Below are 15057 nucleotides of genomic sequence, written 5' to 3' on the forward strand. Positions count from 1 at the left end.
AAATATGTGTATAAATAATGACCCTCTCCACGTCCAATAGCTCGTCACCCGTAGGCTCCCAAGCCTTGTAAAGGGTCGCTTTAACCAGCGTATCCCTGTCAAGGCTCACGAGTTGGATTCGCTTATCCTTGTTCGTCCCAGCCGTTCCTTAACTGCGGTTGCTGCACCTCTTCCTGGCACTCTCCTGAACGATTCTGTGTTACCTAATGTGGTTGCCCCTCTTCCTTGTACCCTCCTGTACATTGCTTAGCCGTATGCCTGGTCCAAGGTTCGACGCCACAAAATGCCCTTAGAATGCCCCCTGCAGAATTAAATGCCCTTCAACCGTCAGGAAGACCACTTTTCGATAGGGTAAGTCCTTTACGCGGTATAACCGGAAAACCTAAAAAGCGCCCCTTTCGGGGGCCCCCACCACTTAAGCACAACTCCGTCGAAGTTGAAAACCTAGGAGAGTCTTTATGGGCAACTAATGTAGTCATTAAAGCATTAAAATCTTTAGTAGGAATTATTTCCGATTTAATCCATTTTTGTGTTTAATTCTACTGGCCTAGTGATTGCATCACGCCAATTTAACATTTATTGTTATGGCACTAAGCATCTGCGATTGATGTAAAATGTATTCAATTTTCCACGTGACCTGCGTGGGTGTCGCTTTATGCGATATTTGATGAGGCGCGTGCGCAGACTTGACATGACATGATCATGGAATAAACAAACACAAAGAAACTACCTTGTTGAATTGGAAAAACTGAAAAACACAAGTATACAAAAGCTGAAAAAGCAAGAATAGAAATACCCTACTTAGAATACATGGTCAGTTTTTGAGCATTGTTTTCAGAGATCATTTATTAAAATTATTAAAAAAATGATGATGGTAAAAGCCCTATTTAAGACAACAATTTCAACAAGAATAGTCCCAGGTACAGCTAGATTACACAAAGTTTCTACAAGTTACTAACGTATAACTTCTCATGCCAACGGAGTGCGAGAGAACGTGATAGAGTCAAAATTCTAAGAATGGTAGAGTTTTGATACAAGCTGATGGATACATTCTGTAATTTGACGTTAAGCCACTTCTATGAATCTGAATTGATTGATAATTTTCGGAGTAACATGAAGATTTCCGAGAATTGGCAGCTCTACCATCGAGTTGAGGTACACTAAAATGTTGTTGTGAAATAGCTCCTATTGCAATCACGTACGAAGCCACTGTATTTGACTTAATGTACCGTGTGTACAAAATGCTACTATAGGATAGTGAGCCCTCAATCGCTCAATGGTAGTATAGTAACCACACTATTTTGAATTTTATTGCCTTGTGTTAAGGTCCAAAAACAAGGATTTTTTTTAACTTGCGTATCCGATTAAGGGTTAGGCCACTGATGAACTAGTTTGATTGATTTATGACAATAATTAATTAAAATGACAATATTGTCTGAAGTAGGCATTCTGCCAGACACAATACACTCACAAACAACAAACACGGCGCGACTCACAGCACGTGTTTACCACATGTTATTGCTAAAACTTATCGACTTTTATTTTTATGCTCATTAATATGATAACATGCAAAAACAACAAGACAAAGAACTCTACATTTAGAAGCCAACTGAATACAGAGACTGAATCTTTAATAAATTAAATTAAGGAGTGCATTTAAACATATTTCAGATATCAAGAACGCTTATTCCTCCAGTAAAAGTTGTCCCCATAAAACTAGGAGAGAAAACACCCTTTAGCCATTGCATTTGTGATGTCTACCGCCCCCTATGGACGGCCAAGGCGAACCTTTGTTGTAAAAGCGCACATTGTCATGGTGATTCATATCTGTCAACATTATAATCACGTTTGGGGCGAAACATAAATAGATTTTACCAAATAGAGTCATGAAATTACAACAATTTCTTCTCAGTCAAATGATGGCAAGAACTAGAGCTCTAAAGACATGTGCAGAAGGCTTATAAGATTAAACAAAACCAGTATCGAATAAAGAGAATCCAATCGGAATTTCGTCTCTACAATTTTTTGGCATTCTCATATTCCACGATCCGAATTTATGAAAGCAATATAGCCCAGATGTACCTACACTGCTATATAGATTCTTATCTACCTCTACATTTCACATAAAAAGCTAAAAGACTGAAATTGAGCATCGTACGTGATGTCAGAGAGGTTATGTTCACGACAAACAAAAATATTAAGGCGTTTACCTCGTTTCGTCGGCGATCCGGAGGCAATATCACTGTAATACCGCACAGTTTGCTTCACACAAATGCAACAATATAAATTTTAGTTAAATAATACGTTTGCATCACAGAAATAACAAAATAAAACGGAAAACATTGAAAGCGGATAAGAAGCGCGACACGAAACGGCAAGCTAAGTAGCAGCTGACTACGGGCGACTGACAGATGTGACTTTGCACACGCGTCATTTTGACTTTATGGGCTAACCTTTTTCAACGAAACCTGTTTGTGAATGCCTTTTGAAAATGAAAAAAGTTTTTATGCTTCACCTACTTTTAAAAATAACCCATACTCTACCAAATTATATTCAAAAAAACTTTTTTTTAAAGATAAAGAACGTTAAAAAGTTAAATGAAATAGAAGAATAAATTCCAACAAAATGAAAAATAATTATTTTTAGAACCAAAAATTTTTTTTACATCCAAAAAAATTGATTTTCTTCAAAATAATAACAAAACAAAAAAAAAACATTTATGACGCCAGTACAAGGCTAGCCGCACGGATGCGCAACGTGGAGGAGTGGTGTGGGCGCGCACCGGCGTCGACGGCGTTGCCCTCTAGCGGGCATATTGTGAGTTATCGATTCTCCGCGCGCCGCCGCCCGCCATTGGCTCTACTCGGTAATTGGTTTATGTTGCTCGTTCGTAACATGAATTCAAATTTAGCGCGCTCAGGGGCTCTCCAATGAACAGTGCCGAGTGTTTGCTCAGAGAAAATTACCCGTTTCGGATAATAAAATCTAGTAAAATACTATTCGAACTTTGTTCGCACTCTGTACCATGTTTCGAAGAGGTAAAATATGCAGGTTTGCCTCAAGAGCGCTGTATTGATAATAAAGCTGTAACTAACGAGCTCTGTGGAACTTTTTCCTGTATTTAACAATTGGAGATAAACCTACAGTATTCAAGTTTATTGTTTTCGAAAGTTGGTTGAAAGTTAAAATTTATAAAAATAACCCAAACATTTTGATTTTTTGTTAGGTAGAGTAGCGCATGAGTGGCGTGACTCTACAATTGTCGAACGGCGAAAGCGAACTTTATAAAAGAAAATGTTTGAACTCGTGCAAAGTTACGTGGAAGTTATTATACGGGTACTAATGGTAGGTACTATACTTTTCAGGCGTTTAATGTCCGGATTATAAGCATATTACCTTTAATATTAGTCTACTTAATGCGACTTTTACTAAAACTTAATTTACAGAATCGTTGCAATGTTTTACTTATTGGCCAAGCACTGTAAATAACTGTTTGTGTGCACTTTTATGGCAATGGCTATTATTACAAATTAATTTGTAGATTCCCATAATACGAATTATAATAATTCTCGTTCAAATCCCATGTAAATCACCAACGCTTTAAAACTCACATTTAAACAGTACGTGACTCTAAATATTATTAAGCCGATTTCGTTAAAATAATATCACAAAACCATCAATTATGCACCTCCATAATAATGCTGAAAAATTTGCGATAAACAAAGCAAATTTCGTATATGGAAGCAGGTTGATTTGTTCCGAACGACGCCCCATGCACAAAATGGGGGGTGGATGGGGGCGGATATTTATGCACGTTAATAAGAAGCGGGGCAGACCAGACAGAGCCTACTTTAGCTTTACTGGAGGTATGTTACTTAGATGGTGGCACACCTCCGGGAATTTTGTTTTGAAGCAATTTTTCTATACCTAGAAGTGAAGCATGGGCATGTTCTTTCTTATTTTCAACCGACTTCAAAAAAGGAGGAGGTTCTCAATTCGACCCGTATGTTTTTTTTTTTTTTCTATGTTTGTTACTCCATAACTCCGCCAGTTATGAACCGATTTGAACAAATCTTTTTTCGGCGTATAGGTAATACCTCAAGGGTGGTCCCATTTAAATTTAATAATAGAAAAAACAACCCCCAAGGGTGGAAAATTGGGGATGAACTTTTTTATACGCAATATCTCCGCCGATTATAAATCAATTTGAACGATTATTTTTTTGTTGAATAGGTATTATCAAAAGGGTGGTTTCATGCGAATTTGAAGAAAATATTTCACCCCCAAGGGTGGAAAATTGGGGATGAACTTTTTTATACGCAATATTTTTAATTTTTAGATTTTTTTTGTGTTCACGCATTTGAAGTCGGTTTTATATTTTTAAAAAGTTAATTATTACAGAAATGATGTATTTTATACTTACAGGAAATGTGATAATTTTATGTTACTACAAACGATATACAAAGATGCCATACATAAAATGATTTTTTTTTAGCAAAAAGTGTTCTCTCTGTAGCCACTAGTTCAGGACAATCACAGAGCATGGAATCGTCGTGGGCGCGGGCGGGCGGCGCGCGACGATTCCATGCTCCGTGAGGACAATAATGTAGAGCAGCGGTGATAAGAAGCAGTATAAGTAACTTAAACAAAATTTTAAGCTTCTTTTTAGAGGTTCAGAATATTTATACGGTCGCGAGCATCCTAATATTTTTAAAACTACTTGTAGTAGAATAGTAGAGCTCTACAATCATTAATTAAATGCACAGAATCGAATAAAGTACATATATTCAATACGCACTACGTTCAGCACTGCCATCAGTAACGAAATGTAGCGCGAACTTGTATAAAATCTTCCCACAAGTGACTAAATTATTTAAAAAATTTAAAGCATTTCCCTTAACAGCCTCATAAAAGCACGTTGGTATTTCCTTACCAGAATATCTCAGGAGAAGAATATCTAACCGTGTAAGGCACCACACCGTCACATGATAAATCACTGCGTATTCAGTTACAAAAACTCCAGGGCTACTCCGAACCGCTGTTTATTTAGTTTCGAGTCGATCTGTCACCGTCGCTCATGCTAGCATCTCGTTTTGCGTGAGAGGGATGGTAACATTCGAAATTTCGGAACGTTTTTCGGAGTAACCCCTCTGTTCCGTGCGATTTGACACACGCATACGAGAACGTAGACTGAAGAGGCTGGAATCTGAATAAATCCAATTACTACTGTAATTGACCATTGTGGAGTTCATAAATATTTCATTCGTGGTGCTGCAGTCCTGAAGGCGACCCAGCAATAATGGTGACGGTAAATGCCAGCGTTTCTACGCGTCCGTTGTGAATTTTCGATGAGTACAGCCTTTTGTGTTCGGAAATGTGAAATATTGCTTAAGACCTAAACGAGTTAGCACTTGTCTTCGTTATTATGAAGCCGTTGTTTGCATCACCTATTGCATTTGTAGCACCATGTTTATTACAATGAATACAATGTATTACACAATTTAATGCCATCACTGTGGCCTAATGTTTACTTGGACTCTCTCGATCGTTGGATCTCTCAGGTTCTCATCCGGGTTCGATCACCAGATGGGAGAGTCATGTAATGTGATTGTATCTATTTAGGTGAAAAATTATCCTAGGTAAAAAATCATCCAAAAAGAGATATAATTCAGTGCTTCTGCAATGAGGGTACATTAAGCTGTCATCGGTTCGATAGAGTCAGACGTCTTTAATAACTTTGACGATGTAAATAATGCACTAACAAGAGTTTTAAGTTGGTTCACTACAAATAATTTACAACTTAATGCAAAGAAAACAAAATGTATAAAATTCTCTTTGCCTAACGTAAAAACAGTTAGTACCCAAATAGAACTTAATAATAATGCCATCGATCTGGTAGACTCTACTGTTTTTCTGGGAATTACCCTGGATTCAAAACTCCAGTGGGGCCCCCATATAGAAACTCTGGCGGGAAAGCTCAGCTCAGCGGCTTTTGCAATAAAAAGGATACGGTCATTAACCGATGTTTCAACAGCTCGCTTAGTTTACTTTAGCTACTTTCATAGCCTAATGTCATATGGAATCATGCTATGGGGCAAAGCTGCAGATTTTGAAACAATATTTATTTTGCAAAAACGTGCGATAAGATACTTGTATAAAATGAAAGCAAGAGCGTCCCTTAGAGAATTGTTTAAAGAAATTGGCATTCTCACGGCCGCTTCACAATATACATCTTAAACTGTATTCTATTTATTCAACAAAATATTAATGAATTCAAAAAGAAAAGTGATATTCACCAAATTAACACTAGAAATAAAAATAAATTAGCTATACCCGCTTTTAGACTTAATAAAGTGTTTGCCACTTTTATGGGACAAGGTATCCATTTTTATAACAAAGTCCCTGATAAATATAAAGAGCTACCGTATAATAAATTTAAAGGTATAGTTAAAGATCACATGCTTAAAAAAGCCTATTATACAACTCGAGATTTTCTTAATGATAAGTCATCCTGGGAGTAGGATTATGGTCCTCTCATGCTCGCACTAAAAATAATTAAAATGGAAAGTAATGTATAAACTAATAATAATTTCTCAAATGTTATAGTGTCATGCTTCTCAATCTGGACTGTTACTTAGCTTTATTATTAGTTTTTTTTAAAGAGATAACTTGGAATTGTCATTCTCACTAAAATGTCTCTGGGGTGGTGGCGTAGTGAGGCGGGTCGTTACATTCCCTCCAATATGGTCGAGTGAAGCGATGGCTGGTTCACTCGTCATGTCTGTGAACAGGCGCTGCTTTCGGGGACTGGTCAATCCAAGTTATTCAAATTTATGTATGCGAGTCATTTCTACTAGTATCTTAATATGTAAGTCTAGATATTAGCACGTCACTACCTTGTTTAATATACCACGCAATCTTGTATACCCATTCTTATAAGATACACCATACAAGAATGCATGGTAAATTCAGTGAACTGCTCCTGAATCGAATGTACCTACTACTACTATTTATATTTATTTATATTAACCGGCAGACAGTGGTGACTGAGTTTGTTGCGGCGCTTCTTCTCAGCACTTGCCAAATGTTGGTCTCGAAGCGCTGGTAGGGTAAAAAGATTATGAGACATGTAGAGGCTCCTTAAGAGCAAAATGACGATTTGTAAGAACTATTTATTAGTCTAAACAAATAAAGAAATTTTGACTTTGACTTTGACTTTGGCTTATATAGAGTGTAATTATATTGAAATCAGAATTGTGAACTGAGTTTGATACGTCCAAAACATCATTTTTTTTTCCACAACGGGGAAACTCTTGACCTGTCTCTCTCTCAGAAGGTTTACAAAATGACGTTAAAGTTAATATTACAAAATTAATCCATGCTTATCGACAGAAAACCCAAGTCCGTTTTGCTAAAAGGTTTCCAATTAATTGTTGATACAATCGGTTTTCCTTGTACTAATAGGGAAAGTATTTACTCGAAACCGAACGGACATATCATTTTACCGGTTAATTTATCAAACTGTGAACATTATTACTTATCTATAACTTATTCACTATTTCATCGGAATCGTAAGTAATTTGTTATCTATACCTTCATTGATATTGTGGGTATAGAATCATTTTAAAATGGCTCTCTAACTGAAAATGTGGAGTTTATTATTTTATTTCCATTAAAAATATAAAATCAAAATAAAAATCAAAATTTTCTTTATTTGTTTAGACTAATTAAATTAGTTCTTGCAAATCGTCAAATGCTCTTAAGAAGCCTATACATGTCTCATTCTATTTTTGCCCTACCAGCGCTTCGAGACAAACATTTGGCAAGTGCTGAGAAGAAGCGCCGCAACAAACTCAGTCACCACTGTCTGCCGGTTTAAAAATATATATATAAATATAGATCCTGAAATATATCTGTAATTCAGGAAATAAGAGGTATTTTTTGTCATTAACGAAGTAGGTAGGAAGTCACGGGCGCACGCGCACCTACAATAGGTGATAATGTCTATTCTTATATTATGTATTTAAATTTAGTACCTATATACGAGTATGACCTCATCGATTGCTTCATATTGTCCTTGGACTAGGTAAAAATATTACTTACCTATCCGATTAAAATTATTATATCCTCTTTAATATTTATTGTATCCTCCAATTTAAACTGCCTGATATTTATTATGTCTTCTCATAATAATTTACCTATAAATATTTTATTTATAGATTGCATATTACTCTAGTAGTCTAGTAAGATTATGCTCAAGTACGAGTTCTATAATTTAAAAAATCCAAGTAAAAATCAGCAACTCCAAGATCTCTGACACTTGCTGTTAAAACACAGTTGACATTATAGTAGTCATATTGTAAGTGGGAAGGACTAAAAGTTAAAGTTAACACAACGTCGTTAAGTAATTCCGTTTCCAGCACAGCTATTAGAGCACAAAAAGAAATAATTTTGTTTACACGGACACCGTGGACATTGTTGAAAAAGTATTCGTAGTATAGTGAGGGAGCAGTGTTGCCATTTTCGTGGGACGTCCCAAGACTCAAAACTGTTTGGGATTGTTGCAAAATCAAATCTAATACAAACTACTTATGATGCCACGGGGATTAGTTTGATTAGTTCTACATTCAAAGATTTTGGCAAATCGCTTTCAAAAACTTTTAGGGCTTAAATATTTTTTTTAGTTTATTTTGTGCTTTGTGGATATATTTTTGGAGGTTTCCAGTTTATGTCCCTTAGTTACAAAGATGAACGAACGTTAACTTTTATCAAACTTTTTGATTCCCCAGATATTAAAAAGTAGAGTTCGCAATCTAGCTGAATTTGTCTTTTTATATGAACTATATTATTTCTATTTTTTTCATGGAAAAAATTTGTGTACGACCTTAATTTCACCTAGGATGCTGATAAGGCTTAAGTATCCTTTTGATTACGATTAAAATATGGAGAGGTTCTAAAACTAGAAGTCCAACGGCCAATGCTGGGAAAAACTGAATACCTTTGCAGTTCAAATAAATGAAACTGTCCGATTAGTTACTTTTGTCCTAACATTATGTAAAAGCAACTGGCACTATGTAGAGACCATTACAAACAAACAAACCCACACGTGCAGCAGAAGTGTTAACATTGTGGATAATAAAGGATGGTTATTATGTGCTGTATAATGGCGTTATTTGTCAAGCGAGGTCATTTTCAATCTTTACTGGGCCTTCTGTATCATTTAAGTGACATGTGAAGTTAATAATAATATACTCACATACCCAAAAGACTCGATAAAAATCTACAACCACCGTTCAAAATCGAAATTTTATAACTGGTTAAGCAGTTAAATATTCTTCTTACATTGCTGAATACTGGTCTTGCTGAGACACGTAGAGCGTATTTGAATACATTAGCCATTTCTTTATGGTATATTATTACCTATGCAGTGAACGTAAAGGAAATGTACAGATACTTCTTATTGTACATTGCAATGAAGTGATAATCACAAGAAAATTGTATGTTGAAGCGGCACAATTATCGTTAGGGAGTATGGGTAAAGTTGTTGTAGGTATATTTAATTTAAGATTATACTAATTTTATTTAGTTATTAATAATACTCTACTGAAGTAAATGATACTATTTCTATATTTCACACTTTAATGGCTTGCGAACTTAGACAAAGTTAAAACAAAGTATTTTTTTTATAGGACATATTCACGCTAAGCAGTAATACTCGTATTATAGGTATATTTCCTGACTTGAGGCATAATATTCTAGATTACGAGTAAACTCTAGATGGGTATCTGAATAGAACTAATCGCTCATTTTGCAACGGCAGTTCCTGAGTTGCGGGGCTCAACAACGCAAACTTAAGTCATCGGTTTGAACTAGAAACCTAAGACTGTGTTGGGAGTAGTACGTAGTTTAACCAAACCTATACATAGCAGGCCTAATTGAAACGGACGCCAAGGGAATGGAAATAGACTATTAATTAGTTTGCTTAATGTAATTCAGTAAATTAACTTCCACGAGTACACGTTTTGTAGCCCTTAACCTAAGTGGTCAATTCAATCTTTAAATGCACAATCGAGAAACGAATAATCGAATCACAAAAACAAAATGTCGACGTATCGCCAATGGAATTATCCATAACTGCATTACGCATTGACTTAGCCCCGCGAGGGGACACAGGACAAAAGGTCTCAACTTTATTTAAATCTAATAACCGAAGCAATGTTTTCAGAAGGGGTGAAACGAGGAAGGGAACAGCCAGGATGGGCCGCAGCCCACCGATTTCCCTAAATTACATCTCGCTTTGTTTCACAAATCGCCCAAGAAAATAATCCTGAAAGGAGGAGGCGGGCCAGGTGCCCGTCTTACGGTATTTATGAACTTTCTAAATAAACACCGACTCGGCAAAGAATGGCCCAACTACCCCTACAGTCATTCCCGCACCAACCGATATTTTCATCCATAAATCCCAACTTTTAATGTCTCTTTTATTTCATTACTTGTTTTGCAAAAACTTTGCAACTAAAACTCGTATTATAGACACTGAAATACCCAGCAAAGTTATCGTCAAAGAAAGAAGAAAATCCGTCAGAAGCAAATCGAAAGTTGTCGAACAAGAAATTACACGATACGCGTTTATTTGAGGGAACATTATTTAAATGAAGATTTTTCAAAGCGAAAAAGTTAGGGGAGGTCGTTTCGCGTTCGCATGCATCGCATGCCCCGGCACACCGCCGTGTGTGGAAAACTTTTGCACTTTGCAAAATGCATAAGAAGTTCGAAACATTCAGCTTGGGACTCGACAGTTCTTAAGAATTTAGCGATTTTTCCTTGCACCGGCATTATTAAATTCGAAAAGAACATAGTGCTCGTCTAATTCGCGCACCGTGCCGGTCGGTCATTACGCAGCGGCGAACAAAGTTTCGAATGGTTGGAGTTTTCAAAACGCGAATTAGAGCAAATAAGATAGCTTGGGCAAATTTATTTTGTTGGAGGATAGTTGTGAATTTTGCACGGCGCTGGGCTGCAGTATGCGGCGCACGTAGCGGCTGTCTGCGGCGCGGGCGCGGCCGCGGCGCCCAATATTCTGCCGCCGCGCTCTTTTATCACTGAACCTCATTTATTATTTAACGGCACTGTACTCAAACATACTCAGAAACATAAAACTCACTCCGTACCTCGCCTTTATGACGGATCGATGGAACCAGATCCGTCAGCCCGAACGCCTTTGGACTCCGCTTACTCCTACTTGTATAAACTCCTTGGACAGGAACGTTTAATCCGAAAAAGCAATCTCGAAAGAGGCAATAGGAAGAGGATTCCGTGCATATTTATTGCCGGTCTCTAAACCGTTTCTCGGGTAATTCGGTACAAGCAAAGCGACATTATTTTTGTAGTAATTTCGGCGAATGTCCTTTAAAATATTCAGAGCGCTGTAGCTGAGCCCATTAACGTGCCCGGGCGCAATTCGGAGCGGGGGCTCGTCCGCAAATGGCGGCGATATCATTAAGTTGACCCCCGCAACTATCCCGGCAACTTTTTCCCAATATTACACCGGAGAGGTATTCGCGACGTGCGCCGTCCTGGGGAATTTGTTTACACTGCACACATACATCGCTGACACTCGGCCGCGTAATTTAGTGGCCCAGATAAAACTTGCAAATATTTCCATGGTTGTCAAAAACCTTTAATTTATTAGTTAAGAGCATTTTATTATCGGGATGCGCACTGAATTTTTCAGTTACAAATTAATTAGCTATGATTTAAAAAAATAAACCTGATTTTACGTGATCAATCAATTTTGATTCTGTAATATCATATAATTTATCTGTGTTAAACTGCAAGCTGTACTATGTTTTCGGAATAAAGAATAGAAAAATAAAATAAATAAAAATCCTGGGATTGCATTGTTTCAAACAGCATTATTGCCACATTATTTCGATTAATACACGAGAAAACTGAAAGTAATATCCAAGATTACTCCCTACGTAAACAATAAACACATTGCTGATCAAATTATTCGTGTTTCTCCGCGAAATAGATTACAAGCAAGGAAAGAAGTGTTCCCCTATCTCTACGCAAGATATGTGGCTCGGTGCGGAGATAGGTGTACGGAATTCCTAACTAAACTTAGGGGGATCCGCTAAAGAAATAACGGTGGAAACTCACTACTCCTTGTCGAGGATCGAGGAAGTTATGGAGATGTGGCACCTCGTTTTTATAAAATGGCTAAAGTTTATTTTATGAAAAGTCACACGAAAATCGGAAAATATTTTATGGTGATAATTTATAGGTAGGTGTGGAGTTAGGTTTTTACGAAAACGAGCATCGAATTTAAGTTTTTTTTATTATAAATGGGTATTTCTCATCGCCACGGTTCTCATCGTCACCTTCGTGGCGAATTTTATTTCTAACTTATTTCAACTTTTTTTAAACAAAAATTGTAGCGCTTGATGTGAAGATTGTATTCTCAGTAAATCAGTCAAATAGTGAGTCTCGTTTGGAAGCTTTAACGTTTTGAATTTTTTGATGCCACGAAAGTGATTCTGTACTTCACAGCAAAATTTTTTTCAAACTTTACTACTGTAAATGACTCTTAAGTGTTTATAAAACATATATTTTGTCTTATTTTCATAGATAAATAGCAATAACATAATATAAATAGGTACCTACTTAAATACAAGATAAAATTTTACCGATTACGTCACCTACTAAGTTACAAGATTCTACGCAATTGGTTTTAAGGGTGACACTGGTGGCATTCTGAAATGCTAAAGAAGTAAAAAACGCATTATCAGTACCTCAATAAAAAAGAACTCTAACTGATTATCAGTCCCTCAACAAAAATATATTTTTTATTTAGGCCAGAGGGCCTCGTATTTTTGTTGTACAACTTTTAACTCGAACTTCAGATTAAATTTATCTTACAAACAGATACACAATCACATATACAGACATACATACAGTCATACGGACAGACAAAAAAAATACGAGGCCCTTATTTATTTATTGATGTACTGATCTCTACTTACCACGTATAATTTATTAGTTATTAAAATATTGTAAAAACACCAGTCACTATATTTTAAAATAAACCAAAGCAAGAAATCACTTTCGTGGCCTAAAATCACCTTCGTGTATAAAATACCACGAAGGTGATGCAACGAAGGTGACGAAAATTTTAGTTTTTTATGAATTATCCTTAAATTTGAATTAAACGGTTCAAGTCGAATACTACACAAATAAGTCTAACATGTTAAGTTTTCAATGGCAAAGTTTCAATTAAATTGTTTAAATTTTAGAGGTAGAAAATATTGTTCAAGCAAGCGACGGTATGTCTATGGATAATCACAAAAACTTGCGTATTTTTTTCGCGAAGCGACGATCGACCTATCTCACCTCCCCAATGGCCGAAGCGCGACTGACGTTAACCGAATAGAACGCTGTGATTGGTTGCTGGTGTTCGGTTTAACGGCAATCTTGTATTATTACTCAAAATTTTAGGGACCTAAAATCGTGTGACCAACGTATTTCGCTTTCTCAATTCAAAATAATTATAAGAAGATATTTTTTTGATTATTGTGTGGAAAGTATATTTAATTACGATGATTTTAGTATATGCTACACACAAATTGAATGAAAATTGTGAATGCAGTAACCAAATGTTTCATTGCAACCGAAGGTGTGACACGATGAGAACGCGAAAAATGACCCCGTTTTTTATCGTTTCATGAGATTTTTTCGTATTATTTTTGCTTCTATTACGATAAAATTTATTTTGTATGTAGCTAAATAGATATTTTATCATCTGATTTCAAAGTTATTGTTCTAACTTATACCGTTTATGAACTATTATTGTGTGACCATCAAATTTGAGTGTAAATGAGAAGTACCCAAATATTATGTTAAAGCGGTGTTAACGAGAAAATGAGTAAATTGTTATTACAAATTACTAATATGTACCTACTCTTTTTAAAAAATACAGGTTACGGAACGTATCTTATGTATGAATCTTACTATATATTTGTACCTATATACTTATCATGTGTTGCAGCACTTGCAGCTATGGTGCCTTGAACGAAAAAATTAATATTACATTCAACTTTGCTATTATAGTTTTTGCAACTCACGAAGGCGAGTGAGCTTTACTTGTGTGTGCGAGCCACCACACATGTAAAGCTCACTCGCCTTCGTGAATTGCAACAACTATACACAGGTTAACATTCGGTCAATTGAACAAACAGTCCGTTGTTTCCTTATAGACTGGGCATAAAAATATCTCGAGCTACCGTGTATCAATTTTATTTTATTACTCCAAGGGCTGAACAAACCTACACCTGAACGGCTCCTTCAGATATGCAGAGCAAATTATAAGGCGCTCCACGAGGCGAGAGAGAATAAAATTTATGAACTTTTGCTTTAAAATGGGAACTCTTTGAACTATTAGGGCTCTGGATTGTCTTGGGAATTGATTTGAATTTGATTATTGATTTGCCTCAGACTTATATCATTAGCTCAAATGATCATCCTAGAGCCTCTATGGTTGTGTGAAATTGGCACTGATGTTAGGTTTTCGTTTATTACTTCGGTTAAAGATATTTCTAAAAAAACATTTCATAGATACGAGAAACAAACATAAGTAACAAAACAAAACAAAAAGTTAGTAACAATTAACAAATTCAGAGTAATTTTACAAATTTTTCAGTTCAATGCACAAAATATAAGTTAATTAGTTTCAACAGAACTCTCTCAGTTCCAATTACACTTACTTATTCCTTTATTGAAAACCAATAATTAAATTACACTGTACAAAAATTATTTGCAGTAACAGAGACATTTAAAAATCATAACCCTCCTTTTGCTTTGCCTTTTGCCGTAGTCGGGTAAAAAAGTTTTATCGCGCTATCAAAGTTCACTCTGTCTAGTCTAGAGTAGGTATAGCGACGAAGATCAAGAAGTTCAAGGTTTACCTTCACACATTTCACCATCTAGCCCCAAATAATATGCAAAACAAATCAACAACTAAAAAAGTTAACTTTAAGTTAATGTGCAAGAAAATCCATC

The 15057-nt window shown here is 36.0% G+C and overlaps 1 protein-coding gene across 7 annotated transcripts in view; it reads right to left on the reverse strand.

Annotated features, from left to right (window-relative positions):
* The window catches only part of LOC135087863 (protein muscleblind), a 152543-nt gene extending 150138 nt beyond the window's left edge, over window positions 1-2405 (reverse strand). For 6 of the 7 annotated variants that reach the window (XR_010260923.1, XM_063982699.1, XM_063982697.1 and 3 more), the window contains exon 1: window positions 2211-2405. The gene's annotated coding sequence lies outside the window, so the exon portion shown is untranslated. The remainder of the gene's footprint in view (window positions 1-2210) is intronic. The other variant, XR_010260924.1, reaches the window with a different exon arrangement.
* Between the last annotated feature and the right edge of the window lie 12652 nt (window positions 2406-15057).

This window comes from Ostrinia nubilalis, chromosome 3 (assembly GCF_963855985.1).
Source record: "Ostrinia nubilalis chromosome 3, ilOstNubi1.1, whole genome shotgun sequence".
Classification (NCBI taxonomy): domain Eukaryota; kingdom Metazoa; phylum Arthropoda; class Insecta; order Lepidoptera; family Crambidae; genus Ostrinia; species Ostrinia nubilalis.